Below are 12,532 nucleotides of genomic sequence, written 5' to 3' on the forward strand. Positions count from 1 at the left end.
AGGCCCTTTCGGTCGGTGAAGCGTACGTACGGGGCGGTCTCAGACCCGCGACTGCTATCGTTCAAGCCTCGAGTACCGTTAGAGGGAGAGGGAGCGAGATGGAGTAGGGCGTGCGAGCGAGTCAGCCGCGCCCCGTCCGAGCCATCCGGAAGCCTCGCTGAAACTGGACCGTTTTCTTTTCTTGTTATTATTGAGATCGGCCCGCAAGTTCTGTTGTTGTCGCGAGGCGCGCCGCTCGCGCTGATAACAAGATGCCTTGCCGGCCTGCGCACGCGTTCGCTCAACTTTAAGCTCGCTCGCTCTGGAATGGATATTCGATGTGCTGTGGTATATTGACTATATATTGTGATTTTTTTATACAACGTGTGAGTGATTTATGACCTAAATAACACTATCGTTTGAAGGATTGTTGAGGATTTTTGTCGGACTTTTGTGATTTGAAAATAAAAGTGCTGTACTATTTTTTGCAAGCTGAAAAATATAGCCAAGGGATATAGTTCAAGTTTTTTCGGATAAGGTAGGTTTTTTTTTAAATTTAATTAGTTCTAGTTTAAATTTGAATTAGGTACATTAAAACAGTGCAAAATAATCCAAGTTTTATAGTCTTGTGAAAAGTTGCGCATCTTATCAAATATTTATTATCATACGCATCGCGATGGCACGTGCGCTAACATATTATTGCGCTAGCTGTATTCAGTGACTGAAGAAAATCTTTGAATCAACATAATGATAATGACTTCGTTCTCTCAAATAATTTTTTCATAGTCTCCGAAAAAAAATCTCAGATATAAAAAATCTAACTTAAAAAACAAACATTAAATACATGTTAATATATTATCTTCCAAATAATTAATTAAACATGTAAGATATAGTTCAATACTATTTTTTTATATAGGTATTCCTAACATCGATCTATGCCTAATATCTGAAAAACTCCAAAAAGCTTACGAAACTGTAGCTAATTCCTACGCCTGTTCATTGTAGGTATGTGCTGTTTATATTGCATCAATTAATATTAATTACAATCAAATTAAAAGAAAAAAGTATCTATTTAATAAATAAAAAGGCATTTAAAATAAATATAATTTTTAAGATTTCTGATTTTTCTACATACTTAATTATTAATCCGGTAAGTAAAATGAATTTGGCTTTTTACATTTCTAGGACAAAAGTACAATATTTCCCGCAAAACTCTAGCAACTCTTTTTAAAAATACTCTATTGCAATTTTATTCTTAATCAATCGTAATAAAAACCTTTTATTTACGGCGATAGATTAAAAAACAAAATATATCTTTACTCTATAACATTGGAAAATAGCTTATCAGTTATCACTTTTAATTCGCAATTTTTTTTATCGTTACGGAAAAACTACGCAACTCGGATTACAATGGGGGAAAAAAACAACCTTGCCCTACGCGTGAAAAAAAAACGAAATAAAACCACGGAACAGTTTCACTGCAATTTTCACTCTATAACAATATACTAGAATAAAAAAAAAACAAGATTATTCGACCTAGTAAACCAGAAAGTGAGTTACGCTACCCGCCGGCCGACGGCGCTTTTTTTGCTCGTGTTTTGCTCATTGTACCCGCATGACGATTTCGGGATGTGGTCCATTGCTTTAAAATAGTTTCATTTAGCTATTTTCATTGAAACTTTCTTATTTTTTTTCAAAAATTGTAAATTATAAAGAATAACTACGAATTTAACGGGAAGAATCAATAACGAAGTAAGTAGAGCTTTGGTAGAGAGACGAAGCTTTTTTGCTCGTGTTTTGCTCATTGTATCCGCATGACGATTTCGGGAAGTGGTCCACCCCTTTGAAATAGTCCCACTAGTATTTAACTATTTTTTTTTTTAAGAAAATTGCAAATTATAAAGAATGTCTATAAATTGTACTATGCGAGGTAATTATTAACGAAGTAAATAGAGCGAAAGCTAAAGCTCTATTTTTTTTTTTCATTTGAATAAATAAACTAAATACAGGTTTTCCGATTACAACATATCACTAGTAACTTGTTTTTCATACTTTGTATTCATTTTCTCACAATTAGCACACAAAAAGTTTCTCACTTTTAAAGTTTATAGACAGTTATTTTTATTTTGCACTATTTGTTGCACTAATTTTGCTGTATGTAATTAAAGTATGTTCGAGTAATGACTTACTCGTACAATTTAAAGTTTTTTGTACTTCTATGTTATAAATATTATTTTGTACTCGAAGTTAAAATAAATACCACATTAATACATTTTTAATGATGATTTGCAAAATCACTGGCAATAGAACTTTATTATCATGGTGTAAATATTATAAAAGTGCATTTTCTCAGTTTATGGTATAAGTTCGCTTATCTCCGATAAAATAAAGTAAGCGTGAAGCAGAAATTAGGACGTGTGCGTAATTTTCTTATCATTTTGCAACCATGAAAGAAAAATAAAGATACAAGTTTATAATATTATTGAAGCTATAAATTAAATATTTAATGAGCACTATTAAAATGCAATATAATTTTATTTTGTGTTTTTAAAGGTAAAGGTCTTTTATTCAAACTTTAACTTGTATATAGGTACCTACGTTGAGTAGGTGGTAAAGTTTTAAGTTTGTTTGTACTAACTAATCTCTGAAACTACTGAACGGATTTTGAAAATTCTTGCACCACTAGAAAGCTGCTTATTCGTGAGTGACATAGGCTATATTTTATTTTCAAAAAAATTAGAGTTCCCTACTAAAATTGTAAGAAGTTACCCGTGCGAAGCTCAATAACAGCGTGAAGTTGGGAGGGATACCTCATCATGTCATACTTCCCATCTCTCTTCTCTCTTTGGTCTTGTCGAATAAAATTGCTGTTCCATTAACTATGAGAGTGAGTGAATAGAGAGTTCACCTGTATATGCGCAGATACTTGTGCACTATAATCTGTTGCTTAGTGGCCTAGTTTGCCTTGAGAATGCCCGAAATTCGTTTAGGAGAGCATTATTAAAATCATCTTTATCAATCATATCAATTATGATAAATTAAAGTTCCCGCCGCGCTGAATTTGTGTTTGTTTGGGGTAACCTTAGAAACTACTTACTCGGATTTTAGTATGATTTTCACCAATAAAAAAAAGAACTATTTAAAAGTTTAATGGGCTCTAATTTCTGTACATTTTGCGAAAATAAACTACCGATTATGATAATTAATAATTGTGAATGATACGTCGGAAAAATTGACACCCATGCGAAACCGGGGCGGTAAAAATAAAGTTACAAAATAGTCCTTTTTCTATAGAAAAGTAAAAGTTGGTAAATGGTTTTCCCTAAACAGTTAGGATACTTAATACATAAAGAATTTACAGTACCTAATTCTTCGATCCGTCTTAACTAATGCTAGACGCAAAGCTATTAATACAAAACTTCCTATTAACAACAGCTTTTCTTTCTGAACTATAATAGAAAGTGAAATGCTAATCTCGTGATATAACTACCAATATACTTCTACCGTCTAAATAATTACCCGCTTAATAGGAACTCTGTTATCAGAGATCGCCTCGCGAGCTATTTATGTATTCCGAGCAACTCTTTTATTTTTTCGAGACATAGACACCGATATTTTATGAATCGAGGCAATGCGTCGATTGCAATCATTTCACACCGTCAAAAGTCAATCATACTTTTTTAGGGTTCCGTACGTCAAAAGGAAAACGGAACCCTTGTAGGATCCCTTTGTTGTCTGTCTGTCTGTCTAGCTGTCTGTCCGTCTGTCCGGTTGTCGTGTCTGTCAAGAAAACCTAAAGGGTACTTCCCGTAGAATCATGAAATTTGGCAGGCAGGTAAATCTTATAGCACAAGTAAAGGAAAACCCCGAAAACCATGAATTTGTGATTACATAACAAAAAAAAATAATTAAAATGTGTTGAAAAAACAAATAATTAGTATTTTCAATTTTCAAAGTAAGATCATTATACCAAAGGGGATATCATAATATGAAAGGGCTTTGCTTGTATATTCACAGATTTTTATTTATTTTTAGGTACAGACAGCATTTTTGACTTATCGTGCAAAATGTCTCGAAAAATACCTGAGTACGGAACCCTCGGTGCGCGAGTCTGACTCGCACTTGAACGGTTTTTTAATCATTTCACACTGATCGAGATTGCATCCCGGTGGGGAGAAAAAGAATAAGACATTTCTGCCGCGGCGAACCGCTATGTCATCTCTGTTATTATAAAATAAAAAAATAATTAGACATTTCGCTTTCACTACTATAGGTGCGTAGAGTTAGATAACTGACAGACCTGTCTGGTTCAATTTCGATCAGGTGTATGACAATATTCCGGTTTATTATCTTACAGGTATATCGATATTACGTCCCGTAAATGGATATTTTGTGATTTTGTTTTAACGTTTACGTAACACATGCTTCAGGGTATTTTTTAAAAGCTGCGGGCGGGTGGAGCTTTTTAATTTTTTGAAAAGTAAGATGTTAATCAATTTGACGGATTTAAGCGATTTTTTTTCTTAAAATAATTTATAAGCCTAGGTACTTAGGTAGCTTATAACGATTCCATACTCGATATTTTAACAAATAATGATTTTTCATTTCAAAATGGTTGCATTTTGTTGTCTTTATTTAAGGAAAACGATAAAAGTAAAATAAAGTAACAGGGAAAAGGTTTATGTTTATTTCTGAATATCATACTTAAAGTATTGGCATGTAAAAATTTATAACACTCCCGACAAGTGAAGGTTACAGTAACTAGAAAAGGGCTGATAACTTTCAAACGGCTGAACCGATTTTTTTGGAAGAACACTCTCGATCAAGCCACCTTTCAAACAAAAAAAAACTAAGTTAAAATCGGTTCATTAGTTTAGGAGCTACGATGCCACAGACAGATACACAGATACAAAGATACACAGATCCACACTTCAAACTTATAACACCCCTCTTTTTGGGTCGGGGGTTAAAAATGACAATATCATAAAAATAATAACTTAGAACAAAAATACATACCTGCATTTCAAATTCCATTTAATTAAATAATGTGAATTTTTTTTACCCTTTACATAAAAAGTCATTTAAGACCTTTTCTGTTTAACATTAATTTATCACAATTAATTTAAGTTTATGTTACATGATCACATTAATTATTATCATTGTCTAGTGCTACGTATTTTAAGATTCATATAATTTAAATATTAATAGCGACTATGCTAGACACAAAATTACATCGGGTAGGTGTGACAACGGATGATTTCAAAACGATCCACTCCATACAATTTGCATATAATCGCAGTTCGCTTCTAATTATCTACAAGACCTGCCTTCATGCATGTTTATTCCTTTCCTGGTATTAGACGATGAATTACAATATTTATATCGCGATACATATTTTCCATGTTGATAAACAATCCATAAACATTATTATTATTATATATAATTATACTAGATATTATAATTTATGAAACCTACCTACCTATTCCCATGCGAGAAAACGCTTCTAAAACTAGCGAAAAACATGTTCATTTAATTTTGGGTTTTACATCTAACTATTCCGCTTAAACTCAGTCCGCGTCGATTTAGGTTTTTTTAAAATCCCATGGGAACTCTGTGATTCATTGGGATGAAATTCTGTGCCTATATTCTAATTCCAGGTATAAGCTATCTTCTTTCCAAATTTTAGTCATTAGAAAAAGTAACAAGTAAACTTTCACATTAGGGTTAGGAATTAGGATACGATACTAGGTATTAGGATGAATAAATAAATTATAAAGTGAAAATAAAATTCAATAAAAAAGCCACCTTACGACTTCAGCTAGACCATAACTTTTAAAACTGAATAAAAAAAGTTGTTACAAGGTATCGAATTCAAAACAATTTTTTTAAATTCCGATAAAAAGTCTTGATGAAACTCTTTTGTTTTGCACTGACCACTGGTCCTAAAAATAGTGAACAATTTATTCAAGACAATAATATTATCTAAAAAACAAACAATCCGTGGCGAATTATCAAAAACATCGCACTTTTTTCAAAGTCCGTGTAAAAACTGCGACGCGACGCGACGCCTAGATTCGCTACGGCGACGTACCTACTTTCGATGCGTTAAATACCTAGTTTGTAGAATTCCTTCGCGATTTGCTCTAGATGTGACGGGTGTGACAAGCGAAATCTTTTGACCTATCATCTTTCTGGTGCTTAACCATCAAAGCACATACTCTATTGCTCCTATTCTACTTCGCAGGATATAACTTTTTAAACATTTTAAAGGGTCGATGTTTAAATTTGTAAAGCTAACTAACGGACAAAAATTATCAAAGTAAAAACTACGTAAAGGGTAAAAATGACTTAGTAAAAAATACTTACATGTAATATCTATGAACGGTTAAGCCGAAGCGTTTATTATCTAATAAAAAAGGTGTATTTTCGCTTTGACTGACTGATAGACAGATCGAACGACGAATTCAACAGAATTTTTATATTCCAAATATCTCTTTCATACAATTCTATGTTTTTTAACTTCGTTTAGCTACATAATATATCAGCGGCTCGCTTAGCTCGTCATCTTCTCTCTTTGCTTCGCTCGGTCTCTTACGCTTCCTTCATTCGGGGCCTCCTCTGCGAACTTCTGCTAACTTAACCGACAAGAAACAAAAACCCCAGTAAAGCTCGCACACACAGCTTTAGCCACTGGATATAGCAATTCCACTCATATATCCTGAACAGTTGGGGCAGACGTGCTCTGGAGTGGAGACCGCGTACCGGTAAGCGCAGTGTGGGACGACCTCCAGCCCGCTGGACCGATGACTTGAAGAAGGTAGCGGGGAGCGTGCGGATGAGGAAGGCGAAGGACCGTGTTTGGTGACGCGCTCTTGGGAAGGCCTATGGCCAGCAGTGGACGCGTACAGGCTGATTTAATGGAAACCCTGAATAGTGAATATATCCAGCACTGACTGTGCATGTTAGTTATAGAAGGTGATAGTTACGATTATTCGCCAGGTACATATCGCATGCATCTCGGCGAGACACAGACCAAGACGACGATCGTATCACGGCAAATGGGTGAATAGTACTTAGCATCGAAATGTCCCCCGCGATACCATCTTCGCATTGTGGCTATTGAATAACTAGTTACCATCTCTTGCCCGTTAATTTGTAGTATTAAAAGCGCTGGACGCGTTATCGCGGGTATCGTAATGGTTTGTAAACGATACTCCACCTTTGTGTTCGGTTAGGGCAATGGCACCCTAAAGAAATAGTATCTATATGAGTCAAACTGCTAACAAGTGTAAATTAAAAAAATTAACACCCCCAACAAGTGAAGGTTACAATAACTAGAAAAGAGCTGATAACTTTCAAACGGCTGAACCGATTTTCTTGGATTATAGCTGAGAACACTCTCGATCAAGCCACCTTTCAAACAAAAAAATAATAAATTAAAATCGGTTCATTAGTTTAGGAACTACGATGCCACAGACAGATACACAGATACACACGTCAAACTTATACACCCCTCTTTTTGGATCGGGAGTTAAAAAATCGAATAATAACAAAGCGATATGACGATCGCTGTAACGCTTAAAATTATTTAAATTAATAAATAAATTATTTTATCAGAACTGTACAATTAGCTTTAAAAGCTCTCAACATTATTATTTTTTAATATAAGGTAATATCAAGTATTTTAATTCTTAATAAATAGCTCAGATAGATGAGACGGTATCAATGAAAAATACCTTTCATCATTGACAGTTAAAATTTTATGGGTAATAATGACATGGGTTGGGTATGGTAATTAGTTTTTATATGTACCTAGATTGTGCAATTAAAACAAATGGAGATGTAATAAGAGACATTTATTACTTGCATTACGTACCTGTACCCATGTAGAATACTAGCTGATGCCCACGACTCCATCTGTGTGGATTCAGGTTTTGAAATATACCGTGGGAATATTTGATTTTTAGGGATAAAAAGTAGCCCATGTCACTTTCCAGGTTTTAAGAGGGGTCTCTCCGTCCTAGAAACGAATATCTATGCCTGCCTGGTTTTCCAGATTTCCGTTAAAATATTCGCTTTCAAAGTTACGCGGTCTTAAAAATTCACACACAAATCTTTGAGCCACTGTAATTTTAAAACTACATATTTTTAGAAAAATCTAAAACACCACAAGTACAGATATTACTTTCTAGAATATGTCTGCAAAATTTCATGGATTTTGGTTGCTTAATATTCAAATGAAATTGGAACTACGATTGTACGGAGTAAGTGACGGAGAGAGCCCTGTTAACTATAGCCATGCAACAATCACTTCGATCCACTCCGTTGCTTGCGACGTTACAACAAAACATACAAACACACATGAGCAATTATAATATGGGCAGTGATTTCATTATAATACGTTATTGTGTAGGAAAGAGGAATATACATTTTTTTACTGCCATTACACGCGCTTTACGTAACTACTTTAGCACATGTTTTTCCATTAAAATCTAGACTTTTGCAGTATAATAGTAATTTCCTTGTCATAATATAATTATTTTGAAACAGCAGCGATAAACGAAGACCTTCAGATGCCAACAGTTCGTAGCTTGCCCGTAGAAGGTACCGATTCGCGAACTACGACGACCAAAACGAATCACAAATAAAAACATTCAGATTTGAGACTGTCCATCAAGGTAGACTACAATAAAATGAATACCTACACTTGGATGACTTCGTTTATTTACATTTTTCAAAGATCCCCAAAAGTATTATAAAACTCCAGATATGCAACATGCAAATAATCATCTCTTTATAATTTATATTTTAAAAAGTGAAGACAAATTCATATATTCTACGCTTCTTGTCTCACACAAGCGCACACACATGCGCGTAGCGGCATAGCCTACAATCTGTGCTATTGTGTATTCTGAGCTACAATCTACATAGATATTGGTGGGGGCTACATGTACCTACCAATCTCAAGTTTCTAGAACCAACTTTCTTAAAATTTTATGGCAAATCTTTTTTCCCCAGGACATATTAAGTCGTCTATGTAATTCTCCAAGTTTCTAACTATCCCATCTAAATAATCATGTCTATCGGATACAGCGTGATTAGCCTTTACCAAGTAGAAGACGCACGCAACTTTATTAACATGCATTTAGTTTTTTTTTTTAATCCGTTGATTTTCCGGGACCCAAAGGAGCCTATGCGTCCTTGCCCGGGTTGCAAGGTATCTCTGTACCTTTCACCAAAATTGGTTTGACGGATGGGCCGTGAAAAGCTAACAGACAAACAGACACACTTGCGCATTTATTAGTATGGATATGGATTTGTAGGTGCCAAACTAAACTAGAATATAAATGACAAAAGATCCTTTTAGGTTGGTTAAAATACCCAAAAAACTGTATCAAACCGAAAATAACCTCGCGAAAAAATCAGTCGCTATGCGAGTTTGATATGCTTGGTAAATTTATTCGTCTGCTGCATCCAGACACATGAATCACGATGCAATAAACAAATTCGATTCTGGGGGTGACGCGACACATTCGGTACTGCATGCGAATTTGAATCCATAATGTAACAACTATAAAATACTGCCTTCAACGAATACTGTATGCGCTTAGGACATCGTGCAAGTGAAGAGAATTTGAGACGTAGACATAGATGGCTGATAAAAATTCAAGGAAATTCGAAATAGTCTGCACTAAAGTACATTACTCAGATTGTAAAAAATGCACAGACGGCCATATACCTAGACGAGGCGCATAATTTTCAGATTCATTTTCATAATGTGCAGTCAAACGCCTGAGGTCAACAGCGCAGACAAATACATAGTATATTTAATGCCTGCTACACTTATGATGTCACTCAAAAGAAACGGAAAATTGGAAACGTAAAACATAACGAAGCACACGGACAAATATACTGCCGCGGGTAATTAATTATACGGCTTCACTTGCACTACAGTTTGGGCATAGCATAATGAGCATTATGAGAGAATCATGCATGAGTGTGCACAAGAGCTTTTTGATCTGGTTCCTCCTTCACCTTTCTACCCTCGTACTGTAAGGCATCGTCAAGGTCTGCATCCGTACGTAGTTGAAATTCCTCGGGCACGAAGCGATTTGCTTCCTCGTTTCTAATCCCAACCGCTAGGATATGGAACGCCCTTCCGGTATCCGTTTTCCCCTCCACTTTTAATATGGGTCCTTTAAATCAAGAGTACAAGCTTCCAGCATGTTGCCTGATATAACCACTAATTAGTATGAGTATTAACAATACATGCCGTGCCAAATCCTTTGCATCATTACTTACCAAATTAATATCGTGTTCAACTGAAAACCTGTCATTAACACAAAATAAATTTAAATAACATCCTTAATCACTGTCATAATTATATATTTTGAAGGAGTGAATTTCGAACACTTTTTTATATTATCTTCACAGAGATTAGGATCTATAGAACGAACAACCTGAATTACTAGTGACATATTAGCAATTAGCATCCAAGCAGCCTGCCCTAAGAACCAGATCAAGTCTTATAATAATGCATTTTCCTTATATGTATTATGCAATACAACAATTTAATTATTATTTATGGTACCACAAATGTTTTTTAAAATTTTAATTTAACTTCTAGTTAAAGTTCAAATTTTTAAACAATTAATTTGCTTAAAATTAATAAAAAAAAAATTTGCTCCTTTTATTGTTAATATTATTGATTCGCTGTATTCACTCATAAGGTTTTACGCCTGTGTTTATTGTCTATTGAAACTTTTTGATATACAGTAATAAAAAAAAACACAAATTTATTTATTTTCTAAAAAGTGGCTGGCATAAATTGGGAGCAGAAGACCGAATAGGAAGCAATAAAAAAGAAGGCTTATAGGAATAGGAAGGAAGAATTGGCCCTAGAGGGAGGGGCTTTGTTCAACAGTGGATGGAACAGTGGAATTGTGGATACAACTGATTCAGTATATACCTGATAAACGTAGTTGTATTACAGTATCAACTGGTACTGATAAACGTCATACTGCAATAGGAACTATCAAGTAATAAAAGAACCTTATAAAAGTTCAAATATGTCAATCGTAGATACACATGAAAGGCGCTCTACGTTTTCCTTATCTGGTTGATTAAGAGATCGGGTTGATAGAACAATCGAATACGCCTTTCTCCGATATTGAACGGACATCCGTTTTACATGTACCTACTCTAAGCAAGTATCACAAGTAAGGATATCATCGCTCAAACTTGATACCTTAAGGGGAAGCCTTTCTTACAAGTTACTATTAAAAGATAGGAACACAAGTTGCAAAAAATGTATAATATTAGATGATGCCCGTGACTTGGTCCGCGTGGATTTAGGTTTTTAAAAATCCCATGGGAACTCTTTGATTTTCTGGGATTAGCTAGCCTATGTCTCCGGGATGCAAGCTATCCTTACATAAAAACGGTTTTATAAAATTTCAAACAATTGTTTAAACGAATGGGCCTCTAAAACCCCCATGGGAACTCTTTATTTTCCTGGATGAAAAATGTTATGTTCGCCCTAGGGATGCATGCCAACTCTGTAACAAATTCGGAATGTTTTTTTAAATTATTATTTTTAAATGTTATTGATAAACGGATAGGCCCTGAAAAGTTAGTTGACAGACAGACAGTTTCGCATTCATATTAGCATGTTTTTTTTTTTTTGGGAAAGATCTTCAAAAGTTACCTTTTGAAAAAATCAGAAAGTAACATTTATACGTTACTTACGTATAATAACTCACTTTACGACTACGCCGAAAAAAGTTTTAAAATAGTTAACTCTACTATATTATATTACTTCTAATTACATTTTAAAAAAACATCTGAAAAAATTTATTATATCGTGAGATACATTGAACCTGTTTACAATTAAAATATTAAGAATTACTTACCTACTTAAAACTCTTACCAATTGCCGCAATCGATTTCCAAAACATTTTCGCCTTACGCAATCATCAAAGATAATATAAAGACACAAAAACTATAAAATAACAGTTAACATTATTGCACGAACAAATAAAAACTGGTAACCGAGAATATTTGTTTTAATGTAAATAAAATGTCTTAATTTTTAACTTCTTTTTATTGATGAACATAAAAAAGAGAAGGTTACGGCGTTTTTACTGTTTTGGGGATGGAAGATTTCACAAGTTTTTTCTTATTTGTTGGTTGCGGACAATCCATACTATAATATTATAAATGCGAAAGTGTGTCCGTCTGTCTGTCTGTCTGTCAGCTACCTTTCCACGGCCCAACAGTTTAACCGATTCTGACAAAATTTGGTACAGTGTTATCTTATACCCCGAGGACGGAGACAAGCTATTTTTTATCCCGGAAAATCAAAAAGTTCCCACGGGATTCCCAAAAACCCATCCGCTTAACCGATTTGTATGAAAGTTACCGAGGTAGCTGCGTCCCTGTAATTCACAAAGGCAACTTTTAGCCCGGAAAATCAAACAGTTCCCACGGGATCTTTAAAACCTTAAATTCACGCGGACGAAGTCGCGGGCATCCTCTAGTAATCAATTTTATG

At 34.5% G+C, this 12,532-nt stretch overlaps 1 protein-coding gene across 2 annotated transcripts in view; it reads left to right on the plus strand.

Annotated features, from left to right (window-relative positions):
• Positions 1 to 226: 226 nt before the first annotated feature.
• The window catches only part of LOC123873773 (transcription factor hamlet-like), a 164,517-nt gene continuing 152,211 nt past the window's right edge, over positions 227 to 12,532 (plus strand). For both annotated transcript variants that reach the window (XM_045918802.1, XM_045918803.1), the window contains exon 1: positions 227 to 517. The gene's annotated coding sequence lies outside the window, so the exon portion shown is untranslated. The remainder of the gene's footprint in view (positions 518 to 12,532) is intronic.

The sequence above is a fragment of the Maniola jurtina genome, chromosome 17, assembly GCF_905333055.1.
Source record: "Maniola jurtina chromosome 17, ilManJurt1.1, whole genome shotgun sequence".
Classification (NCBI taxonomy): Eukaryota; Metazoa; Arthropoda; class Insecta; order Lepidoptera; family Nymphalidae; genus Maniola; species Maniola jurtina.